The sequence below is a fragment of the Drosophila mojavensis genome, unplaced genomic scaffold (assembly GCF_018153725.1).
Source record: "Drosophila mojavensis isolate 15081-1352.22 unplaced genomic scaffold, ASM1815372v1 contig_82, whole genome shotgun sequence".
Taxonomy (NCBI): Eukaryota; Metazoa; Arthropoda; class Insecta; order Diptera; family Drosophilidae; genus Drosophila; species Drosophila mojavensis.
Genome location: NW_025318908.1, coordinates 288,948 through 302,446, shown reverse-complemented (window position 1 = coordinate 302,446; position 13,499 = coordinate 288,948). Strand labels below are relative to the sequence as shown.

At 40.1% G+C, this 13,499-nt stretch overlaps 1 protein-coding gene across 1 annotated transcript in view; it reads right to left on the bottom strand.

Moving 5' to 3' along the window:
- The window catches only part of LOC6581109 (protein slit), a 61,739-nt gene that overhangs the window by 36,661 nt on the left and 11,579 nt on the right, over positions 1-13,499 (bottom strand). The window contains exon 2 of the mRNA XM_032730477.2: positions 2,776-2,827. The gene's annotated coding sequence lies outside the window, so the exon portion shown is untranslated. The remainder of the gene's footprint in view (positions 1-2,775; positions 2,828-13,499) is intronic.

The window sequence follows — 13,499 nt, the reverse complement described above, 5'->3', positions numbered from 1 at the left end:
ATTTTGTTATCGATTAAAAAATTATCGAAAATTCGTAATAAATTTATATCTAAATATACATCTTTAGAGCTAGAGTAGCAAAATTTTTATTGTAGATTCATATGTACTTTATAGAATTTCGGATTTTGTTAAAAAATCGAGCAGTCTAGACTATAGCGTTCCTTCTTGTTAATAACTGAATTATATAATTAGAGGAAAATGTACATTATTATTATTATGGAAAAAAAAAAATTATCTGTAAAATAATAAAAGCGATGAGTCATATGATTCGCAGTTCATTAAAATAATTAATAAGGCTTAATTTAATTATAATTAAAGAAATGAAAGTCTCTTTTATTTTTGGCCATTTCATTTGATTTTCGCAATTCCAAATTATTGTAAAATCACAGAGAATTAATTACACTGAAAAATTGTGAAATTTGTAAGTGCTCCACGCTCAAAGAAATACTCAATACTTTTATTTTATTTACAATTTTATTTTCGTCTTTTGCCAAGCAAAAGGATATTCCTTTCATTTTCATTTAGCTCAACTGCTTCAGCTTTATGTTAACCAACTGCCAAGAAATAGGTGAAAGAAAAAATTTCTCTGCGTTTTGTAGCCCCTTTTAATATTCATGCTCTGTTGAGCCGAAATATTTCCACTCATTTTGCAGCTGAGTTAACGCACTTGTACACAAATATATATATATACATACTTGATGCTGCTGTTGTTTGTTCATTTAGCGAACAGCTAGGACTAAAGCTTTGCTTAAATTCATTCTTGCAATCTCTTCGGCTTCGATTGAGGCTTCCTTCGCTCCTTAGCTCAAGTGTAAAATCTATTTGTAGATGTTGCTCCGAGAGTGGGTTACAAACTAAACCTTAGCCCCTGACCCCTAATCCTCTTGCTGGCTCTGCTGGCCACTTCTCGACTCTTCACTGTAGTACATTCAGCTAACACTCGTTTTAGCCGCAGTTAGCTAGCTGCAACCCGGGCGCCAAAAGCTCTGCTTGCTTTAAGACAAAAAAATTCAACAACATAAACTTAACTACCATTCCTGGCATGCCTATCCGGACTTGCAACCCCCTCAGCACGTACCCCTCATCAGTGCCTAGTCACCCCTCAACCCTTGCTCTGCTTCAGCCTCTACCTCTGCCTCTGGCTGCTGGCTGCTGGCTGCTGCACATGCAACTGCTGCTGCATTTGTCGTCGTCTGATTTCAGCAAATATTTGCAAATTTACGTTGACTGTGTGTAACCCCAGCTTGGCCCGTGACGACGACCCCGCTGGCACCAACTGTGGGCGCACGAGGATGGGGCGGCACAGTCCGGGGTGCGGTTGGCATGCCAGCGGCATTAGCGACAACTGTCGTAGAGTGGCACTTAATGAGCAACGGCTGCTGCTGCTGTGGCAGCTACTCTGCTGCAGTGGCCCGCATGCCACACTGAGCGAGCGAGATAGAGTAACAAATAAAGTTGAAGTTATGCACGCTGGCCATGCAATTGCCTGGCTGCAGCAAAATGTATCTTACTGATGCGCACAACCGTTCATTGTAACTGGTACAAGAGTCGCCGGCCCTCGGTCGGTCGGTCGGTCGGTCGCTCGGTCGACAGTCACCAGTTGGCTGACTGCTACAGATTCTTCTTTAGCATTGCAGTAATTTGACTTGATTTGTTTAAGCTTCCACAGACACACATATAGACACACATACACACACGAGCAAACACGCACACACAGTCGAATGGACCCCTACTAAATGACAAATGTGCCACTGCCATATAATCGCATTAAAGACCAGTCCCTGCTGCTGCTGCTGCTGTTGCCGCTGCATATGTCATGCTCATTAAATTTGTATTTATAATAGTCGGCAGCTAAATCGCCTTACTTTGGCTACGCCCGTGCTTAGCGGCAATAATGGTAATCAGTAATCAGTAATCATCGTCATTTTTCGATAGCAGATTGGAAAGTGTCGCTGGGTGTTGTTGTCGCAGTTGCTGCTGCTGCTGCTGCTGCTGCTATTGATGTTGATGTTGATGTTGATGTTCCTTGACTAGGCAAATTGCAAAATTAATTAAATTTTTGCATAACTTTCGAGCGGCATAACAACAGATTCCTTGTTGTTGCTTTAGCCGACTTTGTTGGATAACTTTACTGCGTTGATTGGCGCGCTGTGGTTAGTGGCCGTCGTTCGCTCGGTCTTTCGGTTTACCCAATGAGTGGACAGCGGTTTGCGCGACAAGCAGTGGAACAAACGGAGGCAGGCGGCAGTTGGTCGGTAGCCCAGCCCGTTCCATGCTTTAACATTTCTCGTACATGCAAGTGACAAGGCAATATCCGTCACGCAAACAGCAGCAACAGCAGCAGCAGCAACACCCTGCAACCAACAGCAGCAACGATAACAACAGCAGTCAAGCACAATGGTAAGAAATCAATGACCAATTTCGTTAGAGTTAAGTTTAAAACTTTTTACGTTTAAATATTCCATGTACACAGTGGTTAAATGTTGGTGTAAGCTTACACTTTGGCTTTACATTCGCTTCCATTATTTGAATAAAATCACTAAAACTATATTTTTATAGATAACCATGTGTGTTGTCATCTTTAGATAGAAGTTCCTTATTCCATTCCAAATGTCCCATTTAAGAGCCCCAGGGTAAGAATAGTTATCGTTTATTATTTAAAAATTAATTCCTATTACCAATTATTATTTAAAAACGGATATTACAAAATACGAACAATTATTAATTCATTTTTATTGAATATTATTTTATGTATTAGTGAGTGAATGAACTTACCCTGGGATTATATCTTTAAAAAAAAAGAATAGATGCTGCGATTGAAAATGATCTGAAAATTAAAAAAATATAAAAAGAATATTATTTTTACTATTATTTTTATTATTATTATTATTATTTTGTAAATTATTTCATAACCATAGACAATATTGTCAGCTTTGAATTTCAGTAGCCAAATTGAAATTAAGGCCTGATTCGTCTATTTATGCGAAAGGTCAAAAACACCTACATTCATATCTGCCATACGCTTGTATTGTTGTTTTTCTCAGAATTGTTGCAATTGTTGATGTCAGACCGAATCTAATTCTCTAGGAGTATTCGAGGGCGGTTAGACATTCTTTCGAGGCCAGAGTTCTGTATCAAGGAATCGGCTTTCTTTTTATGTACTTTGGCTTTGTTTTTCAAAAAGGTTCGAGAGAATAGACTAGAGGGCGTTACAGGTTATATAGCCGATTTATATGATGTAATGTATGTGCCAACTGCTCAGTTCATAACTCAAGTGCTGTGGATTAATTATCGATAACTAAGCTATGAAAACTCATAAATTGGTACGCAACAATAAATCGGCATTTTATGGAGTGGCGTTAACTATGTACGACATCAAAAGGCGCAATTACATTGACGTAATCTGGACAAGATTATGAGCATGCATGAACACATGCCAGTCAGCATATGGCATATATGTTATCCTATATGCCAGTACATACGTACATACATACTCTCATTTATATGGATATAATATGCAAATTGAATTGGCCAACGAATTATTTTCGCCATTTAACTGCCATTATTGTCCACTGTGCGCGCTGTGGTTAGCTGTCCTGGTGAAATTATTATTCATCGCTTGTTGGGAACGACCACACGATGACGACGACGACGACGACGACGACGACGCCGCCGCAGCTGGCGTTGACAGCGCTGCCGCAGTTGGCGCACGAGTTAATTACGGTCCATTAGACTGCACAAGGGGTGTTTATTACCACATCAGTGGCGCCGCCAGCGCCACCACCAGGACACGAGCCAAGCGAGCCAAGCGACATACTACCTGATTGAAACTAGAAATTTGCTGGCTAACTCTTTGTGCATGGCTTCGTGTATTTCTCTGTGTGCGTGCGTGAGCATGAAATCAGTTAGAAAATCAGCTTTGACATGGAAATTGCGTCGCGCTTCAAACATCAAGTGAGAAACCACCTAAAAACAATTCATTGAAAGTGCACATTCGGTCGCTTCCGACCGATTCCTGATGAAGATCGAAAAGCTTTCGTCACGCACTTTACTAATTGCGACGCAAGCGCTTTAGGATCCCAAAACGAAACCTGGCCATAACCTGGACAAGCGCTAACAGTAAACCATTGTTGGCCACCAAGACTGGCGACAAAAATTTATTAAAATATTACGCAAGGCTGGGCAGTCAGTTTGTTTGCTCTGAAAGTGGGGCCACACAGAGAAGGGTGAGTGGGAGGGAGGAGAGGGAGAGAGGTACATGAACTTGTGTTGTGTTTGCATAAAACTTTTTGCCAAACAAAACTTAGCTTTTCCCTTGTCAAACCGACAGCATAGCTCCTCTTTTAATACTCCGTACCAAAGTTGATTGAAGGGGTATATAAGCAGCTACCTATAGAACAGACTTGTGCAATTGGGCTTCAGTTTAAGCCTTTCTGTACTTTTCTGAATGTAATTAAAATTCTTAAATACTTAACAGAAATCTTTACTATGACATTTTCATTCAAGATTTTTAATATTCATATGCAATTCGTGCTTTCTACTTCATGTTCAACCTTGAACAGGGTATTGTCAAGTTGGAAGTTATAGACTGACAAGTTCTTGGGAAATATTTTTTTTATTTTGTGCGTTCGCCTCGCAAATTTTCAACAAATTTAGAAGAGCGGAAATTGCAAAGCATTCAGCGAGTTGAGTTATTTGTACGACTGCGTGCAATGGGCGGCCGGTCGGAAGTAGGGGAGAGGAGAGGAGTAAGAGTGAGACTGGGAGTGGGAGGGAGAGGAAAAGTTTTTTGCTACCCCAAGAGTTTGGCATACGGATTTCGAATTGTACGAGTTTTGTTCTTCGGGATGGTCGGGGCTGCGAAGGCGTTGCAGCGTCGACAAAATAAAAAGTTTTCGCGTTGTTTACATAACAAAAGCAGCTATGCGGGAGGATGGGTGGAGCAGTATGCCAGGGCCAGAGTAGGGGCATCGGCAGGGGCAGGTCAGGGCAGGGGATTTCGTTTGGGTGGCCTGTCAATTTGTGCATTGGAATTTAACAACATTCAGTGCTCGTGCTGCCCGGCTGCATGCACATAAATTGAAGTTTTATTGTTGCTGCTGCTACTGGCCATAAACAAAGTAATTAAATGCAAAAGCCAAGCAGTCAACAACAACAACAATAAATACATCGACAACAACAAAAACAAGAACAACGAGAAAACGGAGTAGCCAAACGCAATTAAAGAGTTCAGAAAATGATTTTTGTTTGGCTAGCCGAAACGGATCCATCTCTGCTTTATATCACATCACATGTGCCCCAAACGCAAGCGAAAGGCGCAAAGGCGTAAAATAAAGGCAAAATCAAAGCGAGAACATTTCCGAATGCCGAAGATTGAGTGCCCTTGCAGTCTGTGAGGTTGCACCCGATTCAGTAAGGTTGATTTAATACAATTTGATAATACAATTTGATAAGTAATCAACTTGATTATAAACAGTTATTATTATATACACCAAATTTATAAATATATTTATATACTATTTTATAATTATATACAAATTTCATGTAGACAAGTAATATATTTGGGTCATAAATTTATAATCTTCTGGAATTCTTAAGTCGGATTTAAAATGGATGGTAGAACTTATTTCAAAAAAGAGTTATTACAAATAATACCAGCATAAAATTAATATGTAGGAATTCGTCGTCTACTATTCTATTTCTATTATGATATAAATTCCAGGACTTATCGGGATAACATATATATATAAAACTGATGAGTACAAATTTCCAAGTATATTAACACATTTTGCGAAAATAAATCACGAGTCGCGTACAGAGTCAAATATTCATAGGACCTTGAGCGAGTGTATAATGAAAAGGAAAATTTGCAATTGCTGTTGGCGCTGCTGCTGCTGCTGCTGCTGCATGCAAATAAACAAGACTTCAACAACGCGGCGCTAATTGACGCGACTGCAAGAATAGCGACGCTGACGCTGACGCCAGCTGCGACAGCGGTGCAGCTGCAAAGCGAGACCAGCAATTGGAGTAGCGGCTGTTGACCGTTGTTGCAACTAACTGACTCCCTGACGAGCTGAGTGACTGACGGAGGCTGCCTGATATGTTAAGAGATGAGCGCGTGACACGATCTACCGACACGAGGCTCATAAGGTCTTTCATACATTGCATAGCAAAATGATGAGCGGTAAAGATTTTTCAATTATAAAAAATCGTATTATATGTATTTGAATAAAAACATACGTTCATCAAATTCTTCTGTTAACTTTAAGATTAAATATGGTATTAATATGATTTCATGTCGATTGCTCAGTGTATTGGCTTGCTAACCTGAAGTTAAGACTTTAATTTTTAAATCTTTTTAAAATATTCTTCGATACTTAATAATTGCATAAACTTCATTAGCTTAAGACGTTTCGTAGTGGCTTAAGAGTTTCATAGTAACGAGACATTCATCAGATATTCGAGTTTACAGGCAATTAAGCACTTAAGCTAAATTATTTTATTGTATTTTTAAGGAGCTTTGTGGCGGAAATTGTTATAAAATATTTCGATAAAGCTTTGCCAGATTTTATACTTCGAATTGATTAAGTTTATGGGCGCTTTATGATTGAAAGCTACTACTGAAACTGAAACCGTTTTACAGTTTTGCTTCAAGTCTAACGAGTTCTGGCCGCCTCACGCGCCCATCTCCAAATCACGATCCGTTGCCGTTTTCTTTTCTTCGCTGCTGCTTCTTAATTGGCAACAAGTGACAAGATTTTTTGCAATTTATTCAAATGCAAGGCAAATATTTGTCAGAGTTGCGGGCAGGTGCGAGTACGAGACGGGGAAGAGGCAACCACTCGGCTCAACTGGCCAAAACTAATGGCAATGGCGTCTAATTGTGAGCTCAGCCACTCAACTATGTGACTAAATTTACTGTAGTAGTTAAAGTAGTGGGCGGCATCCACAATACCCATGAGAAATTATAATGTACCTCGCAAACACACACATACACATACACTCACACTCTCACACACACACAGTGTAATTATCATCATTATGAGAGCGACCAACAATCCATTTAGCCATGTGTTGCACAAACAACTACAAAACTTTCCAGCATTTAGTTATAGTTTGTACCGCAATTATTTAAGGGTATTCCCGGAAAAATAAACTAAACTCCAAAAACCGAGGGAATATAAAAAGAGTTTTACACTGCGTTTACAGCTTACGCTGAATTTACAAATTAGTACGACTCTTGTTCACAGAAACTATGCAATGTTTTGCTTAATTATAGACAAACGTTTATGCTAATCGCAAATTTAAAATGTTTAGCAATTTCTTATATAGTAACCTCTGACTTAAAATGGAGTACAAAAAAAGGTCTAATCAAAGATTTCCGATTATGTGGATACGATTTTCGCCACAATCTTTATTCATCTAAAAGTAATTTCTTATGGCAGAGGTAATTTATAGATTTTTTTCTCTTCTTTGGAAATCAAGTTCTTTCTTTTAATTTTTAAATTAGTTGGGCTACTTTCATAAACGAAGCCAAGATATCGAAATCAATAATAACTACATTCCGTAACTCAACTCATTTATCATATATCAGGTATCATTAATCAAAACTGTAGGAAAAGTGTGAAATTCATTTGGAAAAATACCTTCTCTAAGACAGTATGTTTATGATTATATTTTATGTGCATAGCCTATTCAAGAATCCTATTACTGGGATCACAATAAATTTTCTTGTCTTAAGCTCTCAGTTTCGACACCAAAATCCTTATAATTTATATCAACAGTAGGTTAATACTTAAAATATCATTCTTCAAAAATAAAAAAATATTTTAATTAACAAGTCTGAACAGAGTCTGAAGCAGTACAGTGTGACCCAGTGTATAGGTCTTTAAAGAGCTTTCCAATAGCCTCAAAGGCGTTTGAGAGCTTTGCAAATAGAATTCTTGACATGATGAGGTTTTAGTGTTTGGAAAAACAATTGCTGTCACAGATACTCCACTCTTCGGTGATTCTTTTTAGCATATCACTTGCTTTCCAACGGAGCAAAATTAACAGATTCTGAAAAACTCGACATGCGTCATAAAGTTGTCTACTCATAGGGACAGGTCGGTGCTAACCACCACCAACCAGAAAAGCTAGCAGAACTAAAATGAAACCGAAAATTCAGTTAGACATGAGGCTCACTTCATTTTCTGCCACATAATGCGGCACTTTCAGTAATGCACCTCATATATGCAAAAACTAAGTAGTTGCTTAGCGTTTTCAATTTGCTTAGAGTACGTCCGCCCGCCTATCCGGCGTGCAAGTGCTGGTAATGGCTTTTGCTGCTGCAGCAGGTAAACTGGCAGCAGATAAATATAACCAGGCAGCGCGGCGACTTCCCGGAATGATTTAAATGCAAAGTGTACATTTTAACACGCGGCTGGCTGCCAATGACAAACAGCCCCCAAGCCCCAGTTCCACCTATCCCCCTCTCTGTCTCTTCCAACCACGCACTACTCCCCTGCCAACAAAGAAGACGGCCAAGACATTGCCGCAAATGAAGCAATTGCAGCACAGCACACAGCAAGCACCAGGCAGCAACAACTATAAAAATGAAGTAATATGCGAGGCAACAAAAATGCTAAGATATGAGTATGGGTTTCGTAGAGTGCAGTATAAAAGTATGATTAAAGCTATATACGAATATGGTATAAATTTAGTATGAATATAGTATGAGTTTAAAAACGTATAAGGAACAGAGTAAGAATATTCTTGATTTATTATAGTATATTATAAATTTAAGGTGATCTCACTCTATTTAAAGCCGAAAATAAATAATATCCAGCTAAACTATATATCTAAACACAAATAGGCATACAAGGATAAAAGGATATATGACTGTATTGATAATCAAACATATAATCAAATTATATCAATAATTGTGATCTTAGCCTTCTTTAAGGCTACTCGGAGTTATAATACTCTGTAAAACAGCAGTAGAGAGAGAAAGAGAGAGAGAGAGAGCCTGTGTGAGAGAGAGAATATAAAACTACTTCATTGCTCTGGGTGAATGTGTCGGGTTGGGAGTATCGGAAGAGAGAAAAGCGGCAAGTGGGGCGAATGGGGCAGGGGGCGTAAGGCACATGTTTGGGGCAAGTGGCTGTGGCGTCAGCGCTGGGCGACGCCACAACAAAACATAAATTCCAATGAAATAAGTTGATTTATGCTGCTGTGCGCGCCGTGAGCTGACAGCCCAGAACAGCAGAGCAGAGAACAGAGCAGAGCTAAAGCCAAATGCAAAGGCAAAGGCAAAGGCAATGGCAAAGGCCAGACCCGAAGAAGAAAACCATCCATCCATCTGGCTAGGCTTTGTGCAGCGGTAGCAGCAGCGGCACCGGCAGCTCATATGCCATATTTCTCACATATATATAGGCACATATATATGTATATGTATCTGATATATACTACTCACTACTCGTACTCGCACTTCAGCAACGATGCGCTGAACGTTGACGTGCCGCATGCAAAGTCAAAAATAACTGAGAAGAAAAAAGCTAAATAAGTGAAGGAAAAAAGTGAAAAAAATTCTCTGCTATGCGCCTTTCCCTTGCTACTTTTGTTGGGCAATGGAGGCGTGGCACTTGGCGTTGATTGAATTATATTTTGTGCAGAGGATAGCATAAAAATCAAATGTGCGCGCCTGTCCCTCTCGCACCTCTGTCGGTCATTGCTGTTTTGTTTTTGTTCTCTTATTTTTAATTTTCTTTTCCTTTATTTTGTGCCTTTGCACAATCAAGAAGCTCAGGGCTTAGCGATGAGCACGTGACAAATTAATCATGCCACGTTAATCACGAAGATGACGGCACAAAAGTTTGCAGCACGCGCTGCAACAACGAGTAGCAATACAGGAAGGAAGGAAAAGTTAAATAATAAACTTCCGTTGCCCTTTGCCTCTGCTGCGCTGTGCTTAATTATACAAATTTGCGCAGATTCCACACAAAGGCGACTTTTAGACTTATTTGAGATTGGAAAAAGTCCGGCAAAAACAATTTGAGCGTCAAATTAAATGAGAACGGAAAAGTGTGTACCATACAATATGTGAGCAAAAATTAACAAATATACGTGAAAAACATTTTTGTTGAAACTTAATTTTGGAAATTCGATTTACATTCTTAACAAGATAGATGATAGATGGATATCCGAATAAAAAGTTCTTTAGTAAGTTATTGGCAAAGTTACATTGATATTTCGCTTACTTTAATTTTTAAACCTTTGTATTGAATACACTTTCTTAGCACACTTACGGCTATGTTAATCTTACGTACTATCCCTGATTTCCTAATTTAGTATCGTATTTAAAATTCTAACAAGTGACTCACGGTAGTCCATTATTCTTCCAGTCAAATAAATATTCAAAGAAATCTAAAAAAACCAAATTCTAATACATAATAGAATTCATATTCGCTTTTCATTTCAATTTTACTCAATTCTGCTCCCCACAAAATTTACCATAATTTCGAAACTATATTTCATTTACACTTGCAGTCCAATTTGGAGGCCTAATTTCGTTCATCAAGCGTATCTCACACTTATCTTTAAATTTTTAAAATTTATACTTCCTAAAAAGAAAAAAGTTACCAAAAAATCACGTATGGTATGCGCAATGCGCTCGAGTTCAACAAGAGCAGCCATTTCTTTATGAGCATGTTTAGATCGAAGTGTAAATCATGAAAATATAAGCCATTTAATTAGCCACCCGCCTCACTGCCTCACTGTCTGACTGACTGACTGACTGACTGTATGGGGAGGAACTGATCGTAGCCATCAAAGCACATTTCAACTGATGTTGAAATATGCCGGTATAAATGCATACACATACATACATATACTTATTTATGCATATAAATATTCGACTTTTAAATGTTCTGCTTTTGGTTTGCTGCTAGCCATCTCGCCCACAGGGGTCGCTGGGGCCAACATGTGTTGGACTCATTTGAGAAACAGTCGAACAGAGAAAGAGCTCGCCCAGGGATTAAGAGAGTGGAGAAATGCATATTGCTCATTAGACTGGGCGCGCTTTGATGTTAGTTGGGGGCAGCTGATTGATTATGCGAGTTTGCCTTGCTTTTCATTTTCAATTCAACTGATTTGCATACGACCCCGACCACCATCAAAAACAACAACACAACAGCCATCAAGGTGTTGTAAGCCCAAAGAGACTGAGAGAGAGAGAGAGAGAGAGAGAAACAAGGTTCGTTATGGGCCAGGTTATGTGTCAGTGTCATAAATTCCTGGGACTCCGACTCGCAATCAACCTGCCAGCCATGTCGCTGCGCAGACGCAGACTTTTGAGTCGTTGAGGCGGTTTCATTGGCTCCATTTGCTTCAGTTCGCTCAGCCGACAAGTTGTCAACGTTTAATTTTTACTTTTTTCCCGTCTTCTGATTCAGTGTGCGGCATGCACCTGCGCGATAAGATAAGACGTGCCACAAGTGCGGAGTGGGCCGGGTGGCGCGGGGCGGCACGGGGCGGGGCAGTCTCATCAGCAACGTTGTTGTCGTCGGCTTTTGGCTTTTGGGTGACTCCAATCTGCGGTGGCATGCGGCTTGTAAGTAGCTTACCTTTGTGCCGTCCCATGTCGTTGTTGCTGTTGTTGTTACTGTTAATGTTAATGTTGTTATTGTGTCCACTAAGGGAGAATGACGGTGGCAGGCGAGAAAGGAGAGTGGGGGTGGTTGCAGCTCCTGCCTCTGTTTCTTGGAAAATGTTTGCCCAAGGAATTGTAAAAAAAAATAAGAATTATGGAATTGAGTTAACTTGACTAGGCACAGCTATTGAAGTGAACAGAACCTGGCAAACGTTGCAAGAAGTGCAAGCAGTTGAAAGGATTTTCAATGGCAGCAAAGGGTGAAAAGCTACAAGGCTAAAGAATGGAATATTTAACGAGTCGCTCAGAGGTGGAGCTAGACTTTAAAGGTTAACAATGTAGCAGTGTAGCTTTAATGAATAGTCAATAAGGCAGCATGGAGATCCGGAAATAGCCAAAGAAAATGGAAAAGATAATTAAATTAATAAATGATCGAATTTAGACAGGTTATTACAGGTGCTTAAGCCCCTTCCAGCTAATAATGTACATATGCTTTATATATATATTTATTAAATTTCGGGCCTAAACTAAACACTCTATACTCAGTTAACGTACATGTCACCATTCATATCTGTGATTTAGAGAGCTGAAGTTGTTCCGCAATCGCCCAAGCGTCACGAGCGCCATGTCTATAAACGTAGATTCAATCCTTTTAGCCCGCAAAGAGGTAAACCATGTAATTATACATGCATTTGGGGACGCGCCCGAATCCGAAATCAGCGCACAAAACATTTCTAGCAAAGTGCAAGGTGGAAAGGTGGTAGCATGGCGAAGCCCAAGCACTTTACATATTACTCAGCGCTTTTCCAAGGGCACGGAGGAGCGAAGGAGCGAAGTTGCGGAGAGGGGAAGTGATAGACGCATTTCCAATCAAAGTTCCTGTTGATGGGGACTGTCGCGTCGCGCTTAATGTTTTAATTTTGAGCCATTAACAGCTGCATATTTAGCAGGCCGGGCTGGCATATGCCACAAGCCAGGCGGGTGGGGGATGCACGCGGGGCTGGGTGTCAAGTCATGTACATCATTTCGACATTTGCCAACATGCATTAAGCAGCAGCAACAACAGCAGCAACAGCAGCAACGACTCTCGGAAACAATGCCATTAGATATATCGCGCCGAGCGACGCCCATTTTTTGCACATTTTTGGTTGCCTTGATGTATTCAAAGGCTCAATGCACACCCTCACAGTCAGCCAAAAATGTACACACACATACACACGCGATTTCAACCCCTAACGGGCATCTTAGCCCAACCCCACGCTGATGTTCGCTTCAACAGCGCAGCAAAAATTAAAAGCATTAAAAATGCCCAAGGCACGGGCACAAGAGCTAAAGTTGAGCAAGTGTGGACGATGGCAACGAGACGGGTGAGGCGGTAGGGTGTGGCAGGAACGGGCTGAAACGCTGCGTTAAGGTGTTGCCGCTGCAATAGCCTTGTCCGATCAAATCAACCTATATAAGTGGCGCGATTACAGCTGATCAACTGCGAGATACCAAGTGACAAAAGGCTAGATCAAATCAAGGACTGCGTGTAAATTAATTAGCCTATGGGAAAGATTATTATAAGCACCTTAATGAGCATCATTGGTACCACATTATAGCGAGCCTTGTCACAAAATTAAAGAAATTCTGAAAATAAATCTATGGGTTTCATATCTATGCAATTGACTAGAAAAATATTTGAAAATACCAACTTCGTATTCAAGAGGCTATACACTAATTAAGAGATCTATCAATCCTATCAAACAAACTTGATTTCCGAATTGTTACTTGCTTGTGTTTTCTTTACTTCTTTGCAGCACCCGCATCAATCCAGCATACCCTGCGCCGCAATCGCAAGTTTAGGGTATGCAAGGAAACCGAAAAGACT